Raw genomic sequence first — 19,874 nt, forward strand, 5'->3', positions numbered from 1 at the left:
GAAAAATTGCTCCTTTTCCCTCTTCTTAACTATTTGATGTGGGTGGCTATTAATACAGGTTCTCTAGAAAAACAGAACCAATAGAATATATGTAGATGTAGCTATATCTATCTATTATCTATCTATCTATCTATCTATCTAATCTATATCTAGAGAGAGAGATTTTAAGGAGTTAGTTTATCTGATTATGGAGGCTGGCAAATCCAAAATCTGCAGTGTAGGCTGGCAGGCTGGAGACCCAAGGAAGAATTGCAATTCAAGTCCAAAGGCAGTCTGCTGGCAGAATTCCTTTTCTCTCAGGAGAGGTCAATCTTATTCTTAAGGCCTTCAACTGATTTGATAAGACCCACCCACATTATAAAGGGCAACTGCTTTACTCACACTCTACTGATTTAAATGTTGATCCCATCCAAAAAATATCTTCACACAAACATCTAGAATAATGCCAAATATTTGGGTACTATGGTTTAGCCAAGTTGACATAAAATTAACCATCACAGTGGCATTGACACCAATCTCAGGGCCTATGTGTGTATGTATGTGGGAGGAGGAGGGAGATGAGGAACTCCACTTATTTAAGCCAATCAGCACATTACATTTAACTGAAGTACCTTGCAACCTTTACTGGAAACAGTGGGACACAAACTCGTTTTCTTCTCCAACTGGATTCGAAGTGGGAATATGTGAGGTATGGACTGATGTGGTCATAAAGAGAGCTTGTGGGCCTGCAAGACCCAAAGGCAGAATCAACCCAAGCTAGAGGAAATCATGCAGAGAGGCAGAGCCTGGTAGTGTCACTTGAGTCCTGGATTGATTTAGTCCTGAAATCTATTCCTGGACTACCCACAGTCGTCCAAATCAATAAATTCTCAATGTTTGCTTAAGGCAGATTCTTACAGTTAAAAGAGTCTTAACTAATATATGATCAGAGCTTATGATCAGCGTGAGAAATCCTCTGTTATCAAAATTAGTTGTTACAAATTAACTATTAAAGTTTCAGCCTCAAGTAAGGATAATCACTTAAACAAGCCTGTAGAGATGGCCCAAGACATAGACACATGACACCAAAGAATTTTTCTATCACTAGAGGGCACCAAATACCACATCAGCTAAGTGACAACACTGAATACGTCAATTAGAACAATATTTTGGGTTCTTGGGAAAGGGAAGAAAGAGGAGGGAGGGCTTTGATTTGGATAGATAATCTGTGAGCCTGACCAGATAGACATTTTTATCTCCCCGAGAACACGTTATTTCTTACAGGGTTAAAGAAATGAGGTATGCAAAGCAACCAGCACACTCAATAAATACTAGTTACTACTTGTGCATCACTGTCCCGGAATAAGGTGCCTTCACAGGACAGGTTGCTAATTTGAGGTCCCAGGTCAGGTGGAAAGAAAGCCAAGTTTAGTACCTTACAAATCCTTTCCTGTACTACTTCCCGTATGAATGTGTTCACGTGCCTGAAGTTCTAGCCTAAGGAAAATTGCTTGGAGCCTGGCTGAAGAAGGCCAGGAAGCTTGGCCGTGGAGATGTGGAACAAGTTATTCAATCTCTCAGTTTCTCCCACTGTGAAAACTGGTATACTAACCTACTCTTGAGCAAGAACTTGGAGAAGACAATGAACTAAAGTGCATGTAGACTGTAGCAGCTAGGAGGCAGAGACATTCTGGGCAGCAAGTGGCTGTAAAAAACAGCTCTTCTGTAGGCCCTGGTTTCATAATCCGACTGGGCACTCCTCCTCTGAGAGCCCTGAAAGCACAGATATTCTGTGAATCCACACATGAGAAGCATGTGCACCGCCGATGTTCAGCACTGACGCATGAAAAGATAGAGACCACTTTTCAAGAAGGGCTGATCTGGGGCAGATGAGATTTAAGCCTTAGTTAACGGCAATGTTTCTTAAGTCTCAGTCCCCCTTTTGCTGTTTCTGTGGTCCACTTGTATTTCATTTTAACTAATATGTATTTTTAAATCAACTTACTTTGTTTCTTAAGTAATTTTATTTTTAAAATAAAACATTACATTATAACCATGAATGGAAAATCAGCATTCCTTACCAAAGATAGAAGGTATTCATAAAAATAAAAATACACAACTATTGAAACAAACTATTTGCCTGCATACCACTAAAAACTGTTTTTCAGACCATCAGTGGTAAGGGTACTGAACTTCTGGAAAGGTTGACTTAAGGCATAGTAGCCCCTTCCCTCTGTGTTAGCCTTTCTCCCTGCCTGCAAATGACTGCCGGAGAAAAGACCAGCAAACCTGGGCCTCAGGCCCTCCGTGGGAGATTGGAAGGGAGTTGATGTGCAAGAGCAAGAGAAGATGTCAGACCAGCACCAGGTGAGGGGCAGTCATTGTCTCTCAAGCCCCATCTAGGGCCGGAGGACCGAGATTGAGGGGGACCCCCTGCCAGGGTTCCAGCCTTCCCCTATTAGGACAGACTGAGGCACAGCTCAAGGGAGAGGATGGACGGACGGGGAAGCAGGGAGGGCTGCAGTGAGTCCTGCAGAGCTGGAGAGAGAATGTGGAGTCGGGTATTGGAGGAGAGAGGGGAGGGGAGCCAGAGGCTAATTGAGAGCACAGAGCTCTTGGATAGAAAGGAGAAGTAGATGGTTTTCTGCAGAAGATGGCCTTAGTCAACTAATACAGAATAGGGAGAAGGATAGACCCTTGGATTTAAATCTTAGTTCAGTTACTTCACTAGCTATGAGAAGCTTTGCACAATGTTTAACCTCTCTCAGCCTCAATTTTCCCACCTGGTAAACGTAAGCCCTTTCAGCAATAATGATTTGCCTGGAAGTTGGTCTTGCAATTTGTAATTTTATTTTATTTAATTTTTGCAATTTGCAAATGGTCCCCTCAAGACCACATGAATCACTCATACCTTTCATAGGTGACAATTTATGTGGGCCCTGCCCATAGTTGCCAACATCAGTGCCCTTTTACTTATCTGTCTTGCTTTCCTCCTTCGCTAGGTTAGAGAGCGTAAGCGTTGCCTGCAGCCCATCGTCTTGGCTTCTCCACAAAGAAAGCAGTATTTTTAAAACTTACTGGAAAAGAATTAAAAGGAATCATTGGATCAGGCTATTCATTTCAGTGATCATCCGTTATTGCCTCTGATCAGGTCTGAAGGTGAAGAGATGTTTCTCTCTCTGTTTGTACATGAACTGGTTATTTAGACAGGCCCAAAGATTTCATGAGTAACTAAATGCAAACTGCCTGGCCAGTTTGTGCTATGTCTGTGGTTCATTTACCGGTTCAATTCCACCAAATGGATATTGACAAAGAAAAGAACAAAGGTCTTAAAAACCTGCTTTGGGATGTGCCTAAATGATTATAAAGTAGTTCAAAACCAAAATGAGAAATGCCAAAAAAAGGGAGGATGGCGTGGATATATGATTTTAAATTGTTTTAAATTTCTAAGCAGGAATCCTCTCTTCCCAGATACACACCGCCTTCTAGGAGACATTCCTAAGAGTCATGAGTGGGTATGAGTCTGCTGGTTTGGAGAGGCTGGGACTGAGCAAAACGGCTTTGCATATACGAAAGGGGTGGGAGATTTAGAGCCGGGGTGAGGATCTTTGGGTGCCATCAGAGCGAGTCAAGGCAGGAGCCGGGGAGGTGATGTCAATGTGGGGTCAGGAGGAACAACTTGAGGAAAGACCCATCTGATGGAATTTTTTTTTCCTGAAGAAATGCTCTGTGTTGTGCCCTGTTTGACGGATCCTCTTTTTGTGGACAATCACAATACGCTTGGTTGGATTGGATTTCTTGTGGAAGGGTGGAGAGGCCAAACAGAAGCTTTGAGTGAGGAGACTGTGGACCCCAAAGATTTATGTATACTTGCAGCAAGACCTGTCAGAGGTCAAGAGAGACTTGGCTCAGAGAACTTGGGCCACATCCACCTTTTGAAGGTTTTTTAGTACATTAAAGCCAAATGGAAATCAACATAAATATCAAATTGGGTTGGCAAAAACTATGAGATGTCCTAAGTGTTTTCATTTAGCAAATTGATACTTTTAACACTTAACACTTCAATGCAGAATCTCATGTGGGGCTGGTGTCAAAAATCGATATTTGAGGTCCTTCATGGATGTGAGGACTGGGCCATTTTGACCCACTACTCGTAGCCCCTGATGTACAGTACTGAATCTTAGGGTAGAAAAGACTTTGGGACCACTGAATTAACATCTCCCACTTTAAACCAGACTCTGCCTGCTCTCCAACAGCCCTAGGAGCCGAGCCCCAGCCTGAGATCGTCTTCCAGTGCGGGCTCCCACTACCTCCCAAAGTGGCTCATTCCATTTTAGAACACTTTCCATTGGTGAGAAGTTTTCCCTGATGTCACAACTTCCTGTAGTTTGACAAGTGTTTACTCAACATCCGCTATGCAAAGAACACTACTTATAAACAGAACTGGAAGAGTCCTGTGAATAATGGCCTATAGTAACGCTCTCCTCAACCCTAGGTTGGAAGACACATTTTTGCCATCGGAAACCCCACAAGCCCTTCACAAACCTGCATCTTAAGAGTTTTTTTTTTTTTAATCCAGGTGACAAGGATAACTAGTCAGCCTGACGCCCTGACCATAGTAAATTGGGGGACATTGAGACTTTCATAGCAGCCTCCACACTGAGGAGAGATACAAAGCAGGCATTTCTCGCCCCCTTGGCCATGAAATCTGCTTGGAATTTCCAAGTTATCCGAAGAGTGTATCAAAATTCTTTAAACATTTTCTTCAAATTTATTTTTATTTAAACCATGAAAATACGTTGTGAGGAATCATTTAAGGAGATAGAAATTGTGAAATCAGACAAAAATAAAGTATCAATAATAATCTCTAATGCTTATACAGTACTGGGGGAATTTGTGTGTTCTTTGCACACCTGTTAACTCAGCCAAGCCTCTTAGCTGCCCCATGAAGTAGGTCCTGTTACCATCCCATTTTAAAGACGAGAAACTTGTAGCCACTTGCCCAAAGTCAGGTGGTTACCAGGTGGCAGAGGTGAATTTCTGAAGTTCATGCTGAATCTGCTTCCTCTTCAAGAAAGTTACATCAATGGCCTTAGGATCAAAACATAAACTCCCTGAGGAAGCACAAAACCTGATTGTTTTGTCGTTCGGTTGAACACATGGTTTCCCATTGATGAATGTCATATTTTTTATCATTTTATTTTCTTAACTTTCCGGCTTTGTTTATTAAGATTTCTTGAGCTAAGGGAACTTTTTATTGCACTGAGTAATTCTATTAAGAAATTTTGCTGTGTTTATATCCATTCTCCCTTCTAGGAATCATGGCTCTTGCCCATGCAAATTGGATTGAAATAAAGACTGTAATAATTAAGATTGTGTGGCCATAACTCCACACTCTAACTCAGTACTTTCCAAACCTTAAAATGGAGATAAATCACCTAGAGGTATTGTTAAAATTCATATTCTGACTCAGTAGGTCTGAAGAGGAGCCTGAGATTCTGTATTTCTCACAATCTCCCAGGTGATGTCTACGGCACTGTCTGGAAAGGATGCTTGAGTTGGTAAGGGTCTAGCCAGCTCAAGGAAACCTCCATCAAACAAGTTTGATCTCGTGCAGATAAATACGAGCTGACTCTACTTTTAACATTTTGACCAGTTGTATTATTATTTGAATATCTCCTCTGTGGGTATTGAGTGGGAAATGTAAAAAAAATCAACAAACTAAAGAATGTCATAATAAATGTATTTCTATCCAGTTTCCATTTAGCTTAATATTATACTACTTAGGGCAAATTTTCACTTTGCAGAAACAAGCCTGCCTTGACTACATAAATAAATTCTTCCCATCAAGAAAAAGAAAAAGCAAACTTAGTTCATTTTCAAACACACTGAGCTTTTATTTCGGTGAACAGAAAGAAAACTGGCTAGAAGCCTGCTGATTCCCTCAGCCAATCAGAATAACGTGACCATAAATGTCCATGAATTCCCCCCTCAGTGAATCTCTGCCTTCTTTATTTCTGTCGTGGGGACACGTATCTTACAGTTCTGTGCTACATACTCTGCCTTTTCGGTCTGACTTTCTTCTTCTCAGGAAAAATTTAAGTTCAGTGGAATCGCTCATCTAAAAATCCATTGTCTTTTAGGTTAAAGACTATATTAACTGAATATACATGCAACTTTTGACTACCTTTTAATAATGATATCCAACACACTTAGAGTACTTAAGATGAGCTAGGTACTATTCTAAGGGCCTTAAAAATGTGATTTCAGGGCCAGCCCCAGTGGCCTAGTGGTTAAGTTCAGCACATTCCACTTCAGCAGCCTGGGTTCAGTTCCTGGGTGTGGACCTACACTGCTCTGTTAGTGGCCATGCTGTGCTGTGCTGGCAGCCCACATACTAAACAATAGAGGAAGATTGGCAAGGATGTTAGCTTGGGCCAAATCTTGCTCAGCAAAAAAAAAAAAAGAAAAGAAAAAACCCCGACAAAAAACATGATTTCATTGAGGCTCTTAAAAATCCTATGAGGTAAGTCTTCTTGTACCCACCATATACATACAAAAACTGAGGCCCCAAGTAGTTAAGGATCTTGGACTAGTCACACAGTGAGTAAGTTGTAGAGCTGATATTTGAACCAAACAATCGCTTCTTGCATTTAACAATGTGCCACCCTCTTCCTGAACCAGCATATACTAGCTAGTTGAGATTCATTATGTGTCAGACCCTTTTACATGTACAACCTCATTTAGTTCTCATACCCACATCTACGAGGAAAGAATAACTTTTCTTATTCACATAAACAGGTAACTGGATTAAGTTCCTGAGGCAAGTAATGGACCCAGCTCTGTCTGACCCTAAAGCCTGTGTTCTTTTCAATACCTTCATATCTCCTACCTTTTTAGCGAATGAGACATTATGCCTAGTGCTTTATTTTTATAGAGGGCCAATCTAAAACCTTTGTATACCCCAGAGCACACCCTACAACACATACCACCTGGGACTGCGACACTTTCTGGAAGGGTCTAAATACCTTGCCTAACTTTTTCCCCCCTTTCTCCCACCTTTCCTTCCCCCTGACTCACAGTTCCCTCTTCCTGTCTCCCACCCCTGCCCATCTACCTCTTTGTTGTGCTGTTAACAAAGTAGACATTACATCGAATTGGAAAATGTCCCTTTCTTGCCTTCCTTTGGTACTTCCTCATGCCCTAGGATCACATCTCTTCATTTAGCTTTCTTTTCCTTAGATGCTAGTCCAGCTCTCACCTCAAATGAAATTTATTATCTTTTCTTGTTATGAATATAGCAAAAGTCCATAAACCACAATGATGAAGGATAAAGTATTGGCCAATTCCTTCCAAAAAAAGCTATTCCTCTCCCAGCCCAATGATTAACACATTGCTAATATTTATCAAGGGTTTAACTGCACTGGAAAAGTGCTTTATGCACACCCAATCTCTTTTGACCCTCGTGTATCTTAATATTTAATGTTATCTTCATTTTACGGATGAAGAATGTTACGTTGGCTGAATTCAAGTAACTTTCCTGTGACCACAAACCCATGTGTGTGTGGTAGAGCTGGGTTTGGAACACAGGTCTCGAGACTCCTAACTTACCCCTCTGTCAAGTGACCCCACTCCCTCTTTGGTGGTGTCTTGTCTTTGGCCTTTGCCTGGGCTGACTTCCTTGCAGTCAGCCTTCCCGACACCCTGTCCCAAATCTCTCAGGGACCTAACTGCCCCTGTGAAAGGACCCTCTTCGTCCACTTTGACAATCCAAATCCCACTTTCCATATAAGGCAAAATCAAAAACTCAGAGCCTTCCCTGACTTGCTTCACCCCATCGCGACCTTTCCAAACTTACAACTGTCTCAGCACTTTTGAGGAGTGAGTGAGACTGATTTTGTTATTTGGAGTTTGTTAAAATTATCTCTCTTTTTAAAAATTTGCACTTCAGACAAATCTTTATTGACTTGGAATTGAACTACCCTACTCTTACTTAGCATTGCCTGCACTTGACTTTGTATGGCATGACACACATTCCTAACTGAAATGCAAGTTGTTTGAGAGAAGGACATTATTTTCCACTTTCATTCTCTTTTTTGAGGAAGATTAGCCCTGAGCTAACTACTACCAATCCTCTTCTTTTTGCTGAGGAAGATTGGCCCTGAGCTGACATCCGTGCCTATTTTCCTCTACTTTATACGTGGGACGCCTACCACAGCATGGCTTGACAAGCGGTGCCATGTCTGCACCCGGGATCCGAACCGGCGAATCCTGGGCCACCGAGAAGTTGAACTTGCGAACTTAACCGCTGCGCCACAAGGCCGGCCACTCCACTTTCTTTGAAAGAGGCCTTTGAACATAAGCCTGGATCCCCACAATCTTCCTTAATTAAGCGAGTATTTATGAGTACCTACTTTGTGCCACTGACTGTGGTAGGCCCTGGGAATACCAGAGAGCAGGATAAGCTCAGTCCCTGCCTTCATGGACTTTACAGACTGGCGGGGACAACACATTAGAGTGATTATAATAGTCAGCTCTGACCTCTCCTTGCCTCTAGAGTGCTTCCCTTCTTTGGTTCACCAGACACCACTATTCTGGTCTTTATACTGGTTATGCTCAGCATCCTGCAGCTTACTTAAGCACACCGCTCATCCTCTGTTTCCCTTACTTCTTCAGAGATGCCCTAAAACCTTGGCCATCACCTCTTCCCCAGTGATTTTTAAATCTCTACCTCATGCTCTGACTTAAGTTTACATTTCCAGTGCATTATTTTTAATTACCACTCATTTTCTACTTATCTCTTCAAACTCTTAATGTATCTGAAACTAAGCCCTTTAATTTCCAGCTAGGCCAGAAGGGGGAGGAAATTGGAAGCAGTGAACAAAATAAAATAAAATTTCAAGTGGAAAGAAGTCCATTTCAGTCTTCGGGCCCACCTGGCTATCTTCCAAACCCACAGGCTTCGCAACTGGGCTTTGCTTCTTCTGTATCTGCCAATCTCCATAATTAGGTTGGAAGCTCCTTAAAAATAGGAAGTGTGTTTTCTGCTATTCCATATTGCCAGGATCTACCTGGCGCTTTCTTACAGGCACTGAAGTCTTACAGACACTTTCTGCTGTATGAGGAGGTGTGTGAGGAGGGTGCAGACACTGGAATGGCCTTTGCTGTTGCTGTATGGACCCACCGGGCATTTGATTGTGGAGTCAGGACTAGATGTCTAGCAAATTATAAGGTCAAGCACCTTTAACCTTTTCTGATTGATTGGGGTTTGAATTTTGTCCTGATTTTTGATAGAAGGATGAGAACAATTATGTCCATGCTGTCCTTTCTCATCTCTCAGAATTTATAGATTCTAAAAAAAACAACAGTGTCATCATGAATGATAGAAAGGCAGAGAGAAATTAGCTTCAGTATGAGACCATCATGATCTCTTTCCTGTTCTTTATTAGAGTTACTACTGCCTACTCTAACCAGTGTTTAATATCATCCCAAATGAGTAGCCTACATTTTAAAGGTTCCTGACAGCTATTTGGCCAGACTTTCATCCTGCCTGAATGCTGGCATCTTCTCTCGGTGAGCATCTCTCTTTGAAGTCTGCAAGAATCTGGTCTGTGATGAATCACAAGGCCTGGCTTCCTTGGGAGCCGGGACTGCCAAGCACCCTGCTGCAGAGCCTGGAAACTCGCTGACCCCATTTTTTTTTCTTCTCTTTATCTCAGCTCTCATTTCCCTCCTTCTGCTCTCCTCCCCCCCGCCACATACACACCAGTGTAGCCCATTAGAACCCACTAAATGGCAGCTAAAGAATCTGCAATTTGAATTGCACTTGTATTTCTCTGTTTTTCAGTGTTTCAAGTAGTGAACCATGTGCCTAAACCTAAAACAACATGGTCTTGTTTTTTCTCACTAGTGCTCATTTTTTGATGCACAATTTATTCTTTACTAATCCTTTCCCTCTGCCTCTGGTCACCTTAATTTCTCCTCCAATAAACTGAGCAGACAGAGAGACAACTCGCTCAGGGTTGATGTAGATCCAGACCAGGAAGTCTTGCGTGTACACGTCTGCTCTGGGAGATTGTCAGCTGCCGGATCCCCCTAGAACTGAGCCTTCTGTCCATAGGAACCACTTTTGCCCTCACTTACTGCTTTCCAGGCTCACTTGTATTAAAGGGTCTTTTTCTGCTGTTGTCTTATGGAAGATGTTAGGATTCTGGGTGTACACAATGGGATGGCCAAGTGAAAACAGATTTGGTTTATTAAACAGGGTGAGGAAGACGAGGAACTTTCTAGGTTACCCTGAAAACCAACCATGGCTTGGCTTTCACTTGATTTATAACACTGAAGGTATATGGTTTACAGAGACAACTTTTTCATCCTCAATTCTGTACCCAAATAGCTCACACTGCTATGTGCTACTTTCCTCTCCCTCAGTGAGGAGGGAACAACAAGCCAGTCTGTCCTGGCCCAGGAGTGAACCTGAAGACAAATTCACTTCTGGGCTTTAATTGCAAAGATACTTATCGACAGAGCTGGCCTGGTGGTATAGTAGTTGAGTTCGTACACTCTGCTTCAGTGGCCTGGGGTTCACAGGTTTGGATCCTAGCACTGCTCCTCAAGCCATGCTGTGGCAGCATCCCACGTGAAGTAGTGGAAGATTGACAACAGACGTTAGCTCAGTGACAATCTTCCTCACAAAAAAATATTTATATATTTATTTAATTTTGGACAACTCACTATCTTTGCAGTGACAGGAGAAAAGGAATACTAATACGATCTGTAATAATAGTTAAATGTACTGAACACTAATTACATGCCAGACATTGCACTAAATGATTTGCATCATTATTCCATTTAATTGTCAAAATAACTGTATTTTATTCTCTCCACTTTAAGGATACAATTTTGAGAGGTGAAGTAATTGCCTGGGGTCATGAAGTCAGCAAGTCACTGATATGGGATTTGAACCCAGCTCACGTTACTCCAGAGACTGAGCTCGAGACCATTATAACCCTCTGCTGTTTGTCCCAGGAGGTTGCCTAGTTCGTGGCAACCTCTGAGAATATTATTTAAAAAAGGAGCCACATTCCACATATTTCTTGACCCTACAACATTAGAGCATTATTTAGGTTCCCCAAAATGCTTCCTAATTAGAAGGAAAGAGATTGATTCTATCGAACAAACTTTTAGGTAAGCTATACCAAGGTCAGAGGTCAGGTGGAATTCATGAAAACATTTTTATTACTTAACAACCATTAACTGATCCATCTGGCTACCAGAGGAATACATTTTGAAAAAAGACCACCAACGTTTAATAAAATACATACTATGGCCATTGCTTTTTCCATATTTTCAAATTAATTGGGTAGGGCTTTAGCTTCAATCTCACTTTTAATACATAAAGCACCTGATTTCAAGTGCAAACTCTTTGGGCATCTCTTTTGGGAAAAATGCCAAGGACGTTTTTCTGTTTGCTGATGGTTTCTTAAACAGAGGTCTTGAGAGCCTGGTTTCTTTACCAAAGACTCAAGCCAAATGAAATATCACTTTAGTCAGGTTACATTTACAGGTCATCTCAATTTCTGGGTTAGTCCCAGTTTTTAAATTTAACAGAAATTTATAGCTCTGAGGTACATGTTTATGTGAAAATGCAAAACACACAGTAAATATGCATGTATGTGTATATATACTTGTTTATATTTGGACTGACAGAAAATAGTTTGCCAGGTGACTTTGGTTCAGATGTAAAAATGAATATAGATTTTATTCAAATGTCTGTAAATTAATGAAGGCCATTTGGGGTTCATTCAGTTTAAGCTCTTTGTACCTGAAGGAGGAATGGCCCATGTTAAAGAGGCTTTGGGAGCATAAGGAATGAGAGATAAGCACAGCATTGCATGCCAAGCAGGGCCTACAGGGCACATGGCCTTCCATCCATGAATACTTGATAAATTGATTAATCAGGATGAAATGATGTATTTTTCTTCAAAAAGGGGGAGGAAGACACAGATTCTAATAAGAAAGTGTTCTCTTTATCGTGAACTCTTTGAGAAGATTTTACTATTTTCCCCCGGCGGTCTCTGGGACTGCCTTGTCACTCTTCCCGCTAGGACATTCCACTTCCTGTCTCTCTTAAAGCTGTTCAGATGGTGATGATGCCTGGAGGTCCTGAGAGTGGGAATCCATCAGGGCCAGGCAGGGAGCTCCAGGGTCAATATTCACGGGCTCTATCTCCAAAGCAGTGCCAGAAATTATCCCAATAAGGAATTTCTGATTCTGTGGGTCACCCAGAGGAAAGCACTGGGGGATGGAAGGGAAGGGACCAGCAAAATGAAAATAGAAAAATGAAGCACAGAAGTTAAACTTATTTTTGGAAAGACTAAGGACTTACAAGGTTAGCTTTTAAAATAAAACAACCACAAACTCCGTATGGGTTTAATCTGCTTTAGTATTCTGCAATAGCTCTTTTCAATAACTGAGCTCTCATAAACACACATACACATATACACACAAACACAATCTTTGTATCTGCCATCTAAAACACCTAGAATGCTACACAATGGCCTGTAGGATTCTCCGTTCAAATAGATATTAAGGAAACAGATCAGAAATAGATCAAAAGATAGATGGGGTGTTTACTTTGACAGCACATATACTAAAATAGAAATAATGCAGAGAATATTAAAGCAAAACTTATACTATTGTATGAGATTTATAAAATACATTGTAACAGGATGAAGGGGTAAATGTACTTATCCTCTTGTAAGGTTTCAACATTTTCCAGGAAGTGGTACAATGTTAACTCTAAGTGGACTGTGAATATTTAAGGATACATATTATAATCCGTAGAACAACTGCTTAAAAGTAATCCCAAAAGATATAGCTAAAAAGAAAACATATAAATTAAAATAACACTTAGAAGATATTCAAATAATACATAAAGGCAGGCAAGGAAAAAGAAAAGAACACAAAAAAACAAAAGAAACAAACAGAAATAAGCCATAAAATAGTAGATCTAAATCCAACCATATCAAATATTACATTAAATGTTAACGGACTAAAAATAAATGGGAACCAATGGTTTTCCTGAACTCTCTGTTCCCAAAATTCCTCTTGTGACATCAATCACTATTAACAATAACAGTAGCCAATTCTTTATTTTCCCACTGCCTGAAGACCAGCTGACAGCTAATTTAGACTCCTCTCCTCTTAATTGTTAGCAATTGAGAACTTTGTTTCATTTCATTAGAAATGGATAATTGATAAGTGGTTCCACTGGGCAGCAGTCTTCTAGTTCTCCAAAAACTGTAAGTCTGGCTTAAATAAACTGTTGCAGAAGGTACAGATTGATATGTCAGCTCACTGTCAGAGTACCACTCTTTAACACCCATTCTTGGCTGTTTTCTGGAGAAAAATTATGCAGCAAAGGCAAGAAGAGGGATATTGCATAAATTGCTGAAGCCACTACGTACTGTGGCTCCCGTCTGTATTATAGACCTGCTCTTACAAATGTCCTATTAGTAAAAACCAAAACCGAAAAAAAACAACAAAAAACTCTTGAAGTGGTTAGCATTTTTGCTTCTACTTCTGGCAAACCCATCAGAAAAAAATCAAACCCATACGGTCTAGAGAGGAAGGAGTTAGTCAAATAATGAGATTTGGACTTAAACTTGTAGCAGATGGCATTTTAGGAAATACATCTCACACTCATTCTTAGCTTATTCTCTTTACCCAAACACTCAGATCCTAACTTGAATTAAAATGGGCTGTGTTGACAAAGACTGAGACAGAATCATATGGCTCCATTCCGTTGATGCCCTTCACAACACATCCCACATGGGGTTTGCTCATTTTTTGTTTGTATTTGTCCTTAGCTTTACTTATTTCATCAAGTTAACAACTTGAGGATGAAAAACAAATACGTCATCTATTATTCTACACACTTGAAAGTGAGATACCCATTTAAGCAGCTGAAGTTTTGAACTTTAGTAAAGGTGGGAGTAAGAAAAATGTCTGCCTTCTCCAGTTTAGGTGTTCTGGAAAACCCTTTCCTGCCCAAATCCATAATCTTCTGAGAAGTGCTCGAAAATCAGACTCCATTATTCAGGAAGATGTCTATTATTTGTGCCTTTTATGGATAAGGGCAAGAGAAGACAAAGTTTGTCTTTGCATTTTGTTATCTTTGGGTGGTGAAATCCCAATGTCAGACACGAACTCAGACATATGTCTTTGTCAGATTTTGGATTCAGAAATATCAAATGGGGAAATTCCAGAGCTATGCAGACTGTCTAATTTCTAGACTATTCAAATGCAATTTTAGTATTCTGGTATGATGTCCTTCCTCCCACCCCCTAGCGCTTACTGCTCCTCTGAGTTGTGCTTAGCTAGAACTAGAACTATTCAGATGATCCCAACATTGCTAACTGAATGCCCTCTCTGTCGAGCACGGGCCTGAGGTCCAAAGAAATCTTGGGATAAAAGTGGTGATGGAAGACAGAGAGGGCTCACGCTGCCTTCAGAGGGAACTCAGTGGAGAGGACAATCAGGTCAACAAGACTTTACTGGGATTTGGGGCTGTTCCTGGAGAGTGGAATGGGAGGCAGAGATTGGAGGGAGGCCTCTTGGAGAAACAGATCTGCTTGAATGGAGTGGTGACTTTGCCTGTGAGTAAAGGAAGAGCTGGTAGGCCTGTTTATCCAGGTACATAAATGTAAACATTTTCCGTATGCATTTTAACATTAAACATAAGGGATTCATGGATTGTTTGAATATTGAGAACACTGTTCTATCCCTAAAAACTCATCTAAATTCATCTTTTTTCCAGTTAGTGTGGTTACATCTGGGGTCTCCTATCAGCATATTTTTCAAAAAGTGCCTATTTCCTGAAGGATTAAAGGCATTCATTCATCATAAAGGCTCAGGTGGAGTTTATAATTTACCAACATCTACATGAGAGACATTTACTGAGCACCTGCTGTGCCCTAGACATTGAAATAGACACTGGAGATCCAATGGTGAACAATCAGAGGTCCTGCCCTAGCCTAGTGAGAAAGGCAGATATTAATGACATAGCCATACATAAATATACCGTTACAAACTACGCTAAGTACTAGGAGGGAGAGGTTGAGTGCTATTAGAGGATATAACAAGCTCTAGTTATCCAGAAGGTGTCTGGTGGTCAGGGAAGGCTTCCTTGAGAAACTGATCATCTCAGAAATCTGAAAAATCGGAGTGGGAGTAAACCAGCCAACAAATAATCATGACAGATACACGTTAAAGCTCTGAAAATCTCTGTACAATGGACAATATGCCAATGGGGCATGTTTTTTCCTTCAAAATAGAGACATCAGAGGCACACTGAGGTGACTGCTCAGCTTACAGGGCGGGTTCAGGCACAGCCAATGCCCCAAGACATACCAGAATGTGAAAATATTCATTCTTCCAAAGCAGTTTTTTTTAAGACGGAATATTGATACTAAAGGCCTTTTTTGGGAGATGAGAGAATTGGCAAGGCAAGCAGGGCATTAGAGAAATCTATTTTAAATCTTATGGAAATAACAATGTGCTCCAAGTTCCCCCCACTCCCACCACTTAGGATTAAACTTCTTAGTTCAACAATCAAGATCCTACTTAAAAAATTGTCTTGAGTACTATTCAATGTGAAAAAAAAAAGTAAAGTCTTAATCCAACACAGATCATAGCTTTCCAAACCCTTAACACTTTATGTATTCTAGGATGTTTCTTTTTATTTAGAAGGATCTTCTACCCGGAGACATTTTCCATCTGTATGTAGTCCGGGAAAAAATTAAATAATGTAATGTTTTACCCAAAATACCAAACCTATACAAAGTTCTGACAAAAACTTTTCCTTCTCAAAGTCTGGGAAATCTTCCTTCCACATCCATTTTCCAAGAAGAAGGCTTTAAAAGGGCGAGTGACCTGCAGAATCTCCATAGCGCATACACATACTGTTACTAGAAAAGAGGACAGAAATTCCTAAATCAACAGTTGCTTGAAACATTTTTAGCAGAGCCTCATTCCAGGCCAGCCAGTGAGAATTTAGCAGGAAAAGACTTTCTGTGACTCAGAAGCTGCCTTCCCTTATAAAGTCAAGGTTCTCTGGAGTGGTATTTTGACTTCTTTTGGAGGAGGGGTTGCCTGCATCTGAAGAAGCCAGAATTTTTTGCTCCTCTCTACCAAAAAAGTACTCCATCGACAAGTACATGCGCAAAATGCAGACCTTGCCTGCATTCTTTCAGGTCGGTGGAGTGCCTATGTTACCAGCACCCACAGCTGATTTTTGGATAAATTCTTGTTGTCATGGTTTCAGGAAAACAAACATGTTTTCAGTTGTTCTATTATGAATGTTAAACCGAAGGTGACCAAAGACTGCAGGTAGATTTGCTGGGCTCCTGACCCCAAAAGAAATCACCTCTATTCCATAACCTTGCTGCAAAATAAGAAAGTTCATTAAATGGGTAGATGTGACCACACAAAACATGATTCAATATTGTGGTTAGTCAGATATTCTGGATAAATGAGTTGCTAAATCTAACATATCTGAGTTATCAGTTTTCAAAGACTTAAATACAAATTTAATAGCCAACATACAAGTTAAATACACATAATTATACATACAAAACTATCAAATTGAATACTTTACTTCTGAAGAAATGTCAGGACCATGACACACCTTAAGGTCCAACTGGAGAGTCTCAATTATTGTCATATGTTACAGCAAAAAAGCAGCTGTTATCTGGACACTACAGTTGTTTTAAATTCTAAATAATATATAAGCCTGTAGTATGATGATCATATCAACAAAATCCTGTGATATCACTCATTTTAAAAGCTCACATTTATATTTATCCCAAGTAGTGTCCCAAGGTTGGGGGGTGGGAGAAGAGAACCTTGTAAACCATTTTCCTACTTTTAATTTAGTGCTAGTTAAAATGGGTTCAGATGTGTGAACTTTCATTGCTTCTGGGCTGGCTGAAGTAAGTCACAGTGACTCAGCCTGTTTTTATTTTATTGGCCTTTACAAGATACAGCTTACAGTATGAAAATTATGAAACAATATGGTCTACATTATAAATTTATCTTTGGAAGTTTAAGAAACGTGTTCTTATGCTTATTTTTGTTTGTGTTTGAAGGGTGCCAGAGTGTGCTACATTTAGCAATTTGGGTTTAGACAACGTGGATTGTGATAAAATGCATGTAAGAATGCAACGATGCTGAGGAATACAGTATTGAAAGTCACCAGAAATCAGGATTACACTGTGTTCTCTCATCCGTCCTCATGACAACGTGATGAAGTAGATGCTGTGTCATTCCTGTTTCACAGGTGAGAAAACTAAGGAGCTGAGATGCTCGATGATTTGCCCCATGACTCAAATAAGTTGTTGGAAAACTGGCATTTGAATCCAACCCAAGTCCAAAGCCAATAGGTTTGCTCCTACTTTATGATGCCTTCCATCATAGAGAATAAGAGTCTTGGCCTGTTCCAACTATCTCAAATTCCAATCAGGTTTTAAAGAAGTGGGAGCTCCTCAGTATGAAATTACCCTATAGGGTCTCAATTTTGTTGGAAAAGGAAGTGAATGCCTTGAATTCCAAGTTGCAGCTTTTAGAATTCTTGAAGCATCCAAAGATAGCTCACAGGGCCCTTCCTGTTCACTTTCTTTTCTGGGGGTGAAAGTATGTCTGATGCTAAAATGAGTGTTGCGTAAACTCCCAGGCCAATCTTGGCACACAGCCTGCCATTTCTCAGCATCATTCAGGCCACATTACTCTTTATGGGATCTTCTCACTCGAGCCTGAGGATCTTCTAATGGAACCCTAAGTTCCTGGCGCTTCCCACATCACTCTGGACAACGAGCATTTAAGCATCTACTGACACCTGATACTCACCTGAATTAATCCGAACTTAGATGACAACTGATGATATGTTCCATTGATTGCCACTTTATAGTTTTCAAAACACTTGAGCAGTATGTGTCTTTCTATAAGTTCTAAAAGCTCAGGAACCCTGCGAAGTGGTTGAACAGGTGTCATTGTCATTTTACAAATGAGGAAACTGCGGATGCAAGTCACACACACAGCCATTCAGTGATAAGGTCTGGCTCCTGGGGCAGAACTTCAGCCACTGTATCTCAGTCACCTTTTCCTTTTATGAAAACTATCAATCTCTTTGGCCTATTACCTCATTGATGCTATCAGGAGACTTTATACTACATATTTATATTTTCAAATTTAATATTTCAATCATAGATTGGTAGCGGTAAAAAGAATATTGAGATATATAGGCCCACACACTTCTGGTTATGGATGACAAAAGCAACATGAGAGGATTTAGTGAACTGTTCAAAGCCATACAATCAGTGGCAGAGCCTAACACAGAACACAGGCCTCCTGTCTTGCCTTCCCTGTCTGTATATCTTGCTATCCACTCTGCTCTCTGAGGGCACGTGCTGGGACCATAATCTAACGAGAGATGATAATGATAATGATGAACTGACTCTCAGTATTTTTCTGCACTTTTGAGACTTCTCTGTAAGAGTATGCCCCCTACTCTCTGTTCCAGTGCTTCTGGGTGGCTCTTGTTTAAATGCACATCTCAGGCCCCACACCAGAGAATCTGGCTCAAGTGAGCCCAAGGAATGTACAGTTTGACAAACTGCCCAAGTGATTCCAATGACTGCGATTCTATGAGTTTAGGTCATGCTTTAAGAACTTTGCTCTAACTCTGTTTTCAAGGACTAGGGTGGGAAAAACATTGGTTAATTACATTTCAGGAGTGCTTTACAGTTTTGTAAGGCTGTCCCAGAGACCTGCCATAGTGGTGATCAGAAATTAGTTAGCAGCAAATCAGCCCAAACCAGTGGTATATCACAAAACAGAGACTCGTGCAATGGTCTGTGGCTCCTTTACTAAGGAGCTCCTTAGCTCAGCAATCCCCGGGAAAATCTGCCCTTTGTGGAAGTGCAAAGAGAAGCATGCTGGCCACACTTGGCTGCTTTGCCCAATGACCTGATCTCCCAAGGTGTGATCCAGCCTGCCTGGCGGAGGGCTCTGTACGTGCACTGGCTTTTGGCAGTTGATATATATTTATATACTTAATGTGCTTGACCTCCTAAGGCTGGGACACTGGTCAGCCACACTCTGTTTAAGGAAAAGAGAACAAAGCTGTCATGTTGTAATAATCCTGAAATGTGCTGAAGAAAGCCTAGAGCCAGAGAACTTCCTTATCGTATGCATCTTATCTGTTCTTTTCTTAAAATAAATTAGAAAAACTTTCTGAAAATAACAATGTCTGAGATGGTCATTGCAGCTCTTTTAAGGTTGGGGGAAATAGGAAGTTGCTTAACTGCATTCCTGAGTTCCTGCTCTGTGTAGAAGGCCAGTGTGCCCTGAGGAAATAACCAATGGCACTGGCTGCTTCCAAGTTTGTGACCTAAGGTTGAGTGTAGGGCAAACGTGGGAAAATATAAGAGCTTACAATGAGGGAATGTGCTGAGTGAATCACTGGAGTGACGAGAGCATTCTCCATGTGGAAAAATTAACCTAAGAACTTTCATTTGAGCAGGTTTTTAAAATGAGGCAGGAACACGATTTAACAGAATAAGAAGTAGGAAGGTATCTCAGGTTCTGGAAATGGACTGCCTGAGGGCTTAGAGGCTGGACTGTATGGATTTGTGTGCTGCAGGGGAAAAGGGAAACTGAGGACATTAAAAATGTTTGTGAAGCTTGGAGTGAAAATTGCGAGGGGGAAGCAAATGGGAGTGGTGAAAGGGAGCCCCCTTTGAATGTCCTTGTTCTCCTAATAGTTGAATTCTTGTAGCTACACAGAGGGAAAGAGGCCAGTCTGTACAAAATACACAGATACTATATGCAAAATA

General features: G+C 40.8%; 1 long non-coding RNA gene across 1 annotated transcript; it reads left to right on the forward strand.

Annotated features, from left to right (window-relative positions):
* The first annotated feature begins 2,221 nt into the window (after positions 1-2,221).
* On the forward strand, positions 2,222-5,736 carry LOC139081990 (uncharacterized). Its single transcript, XR_011537579.1, has 2 exons — positions 2,222-2,346; positions 2,982-5,736. It is a non-coding gene; the product is annotated as an uncharacterized lncRNA (long non-coding RNA).
* The last annotated feature ends 14,138 nt before the right edge of the window (positions 5,737-19,874 follow it).

Source organism: Equus przewalskii, chromosome 1 (assembly GCF_037783145.1).
Source record: "Equus przewalskii isolate Varuska chromosome 1, EquPr2, whole genome shotgun sequence".
NCBI classification, from domain to species: Eukaryota; Metazoa; Chordata; class Mammalia; order Perissodactyla; family Equidae; genus Equus; species Equus przewalskii.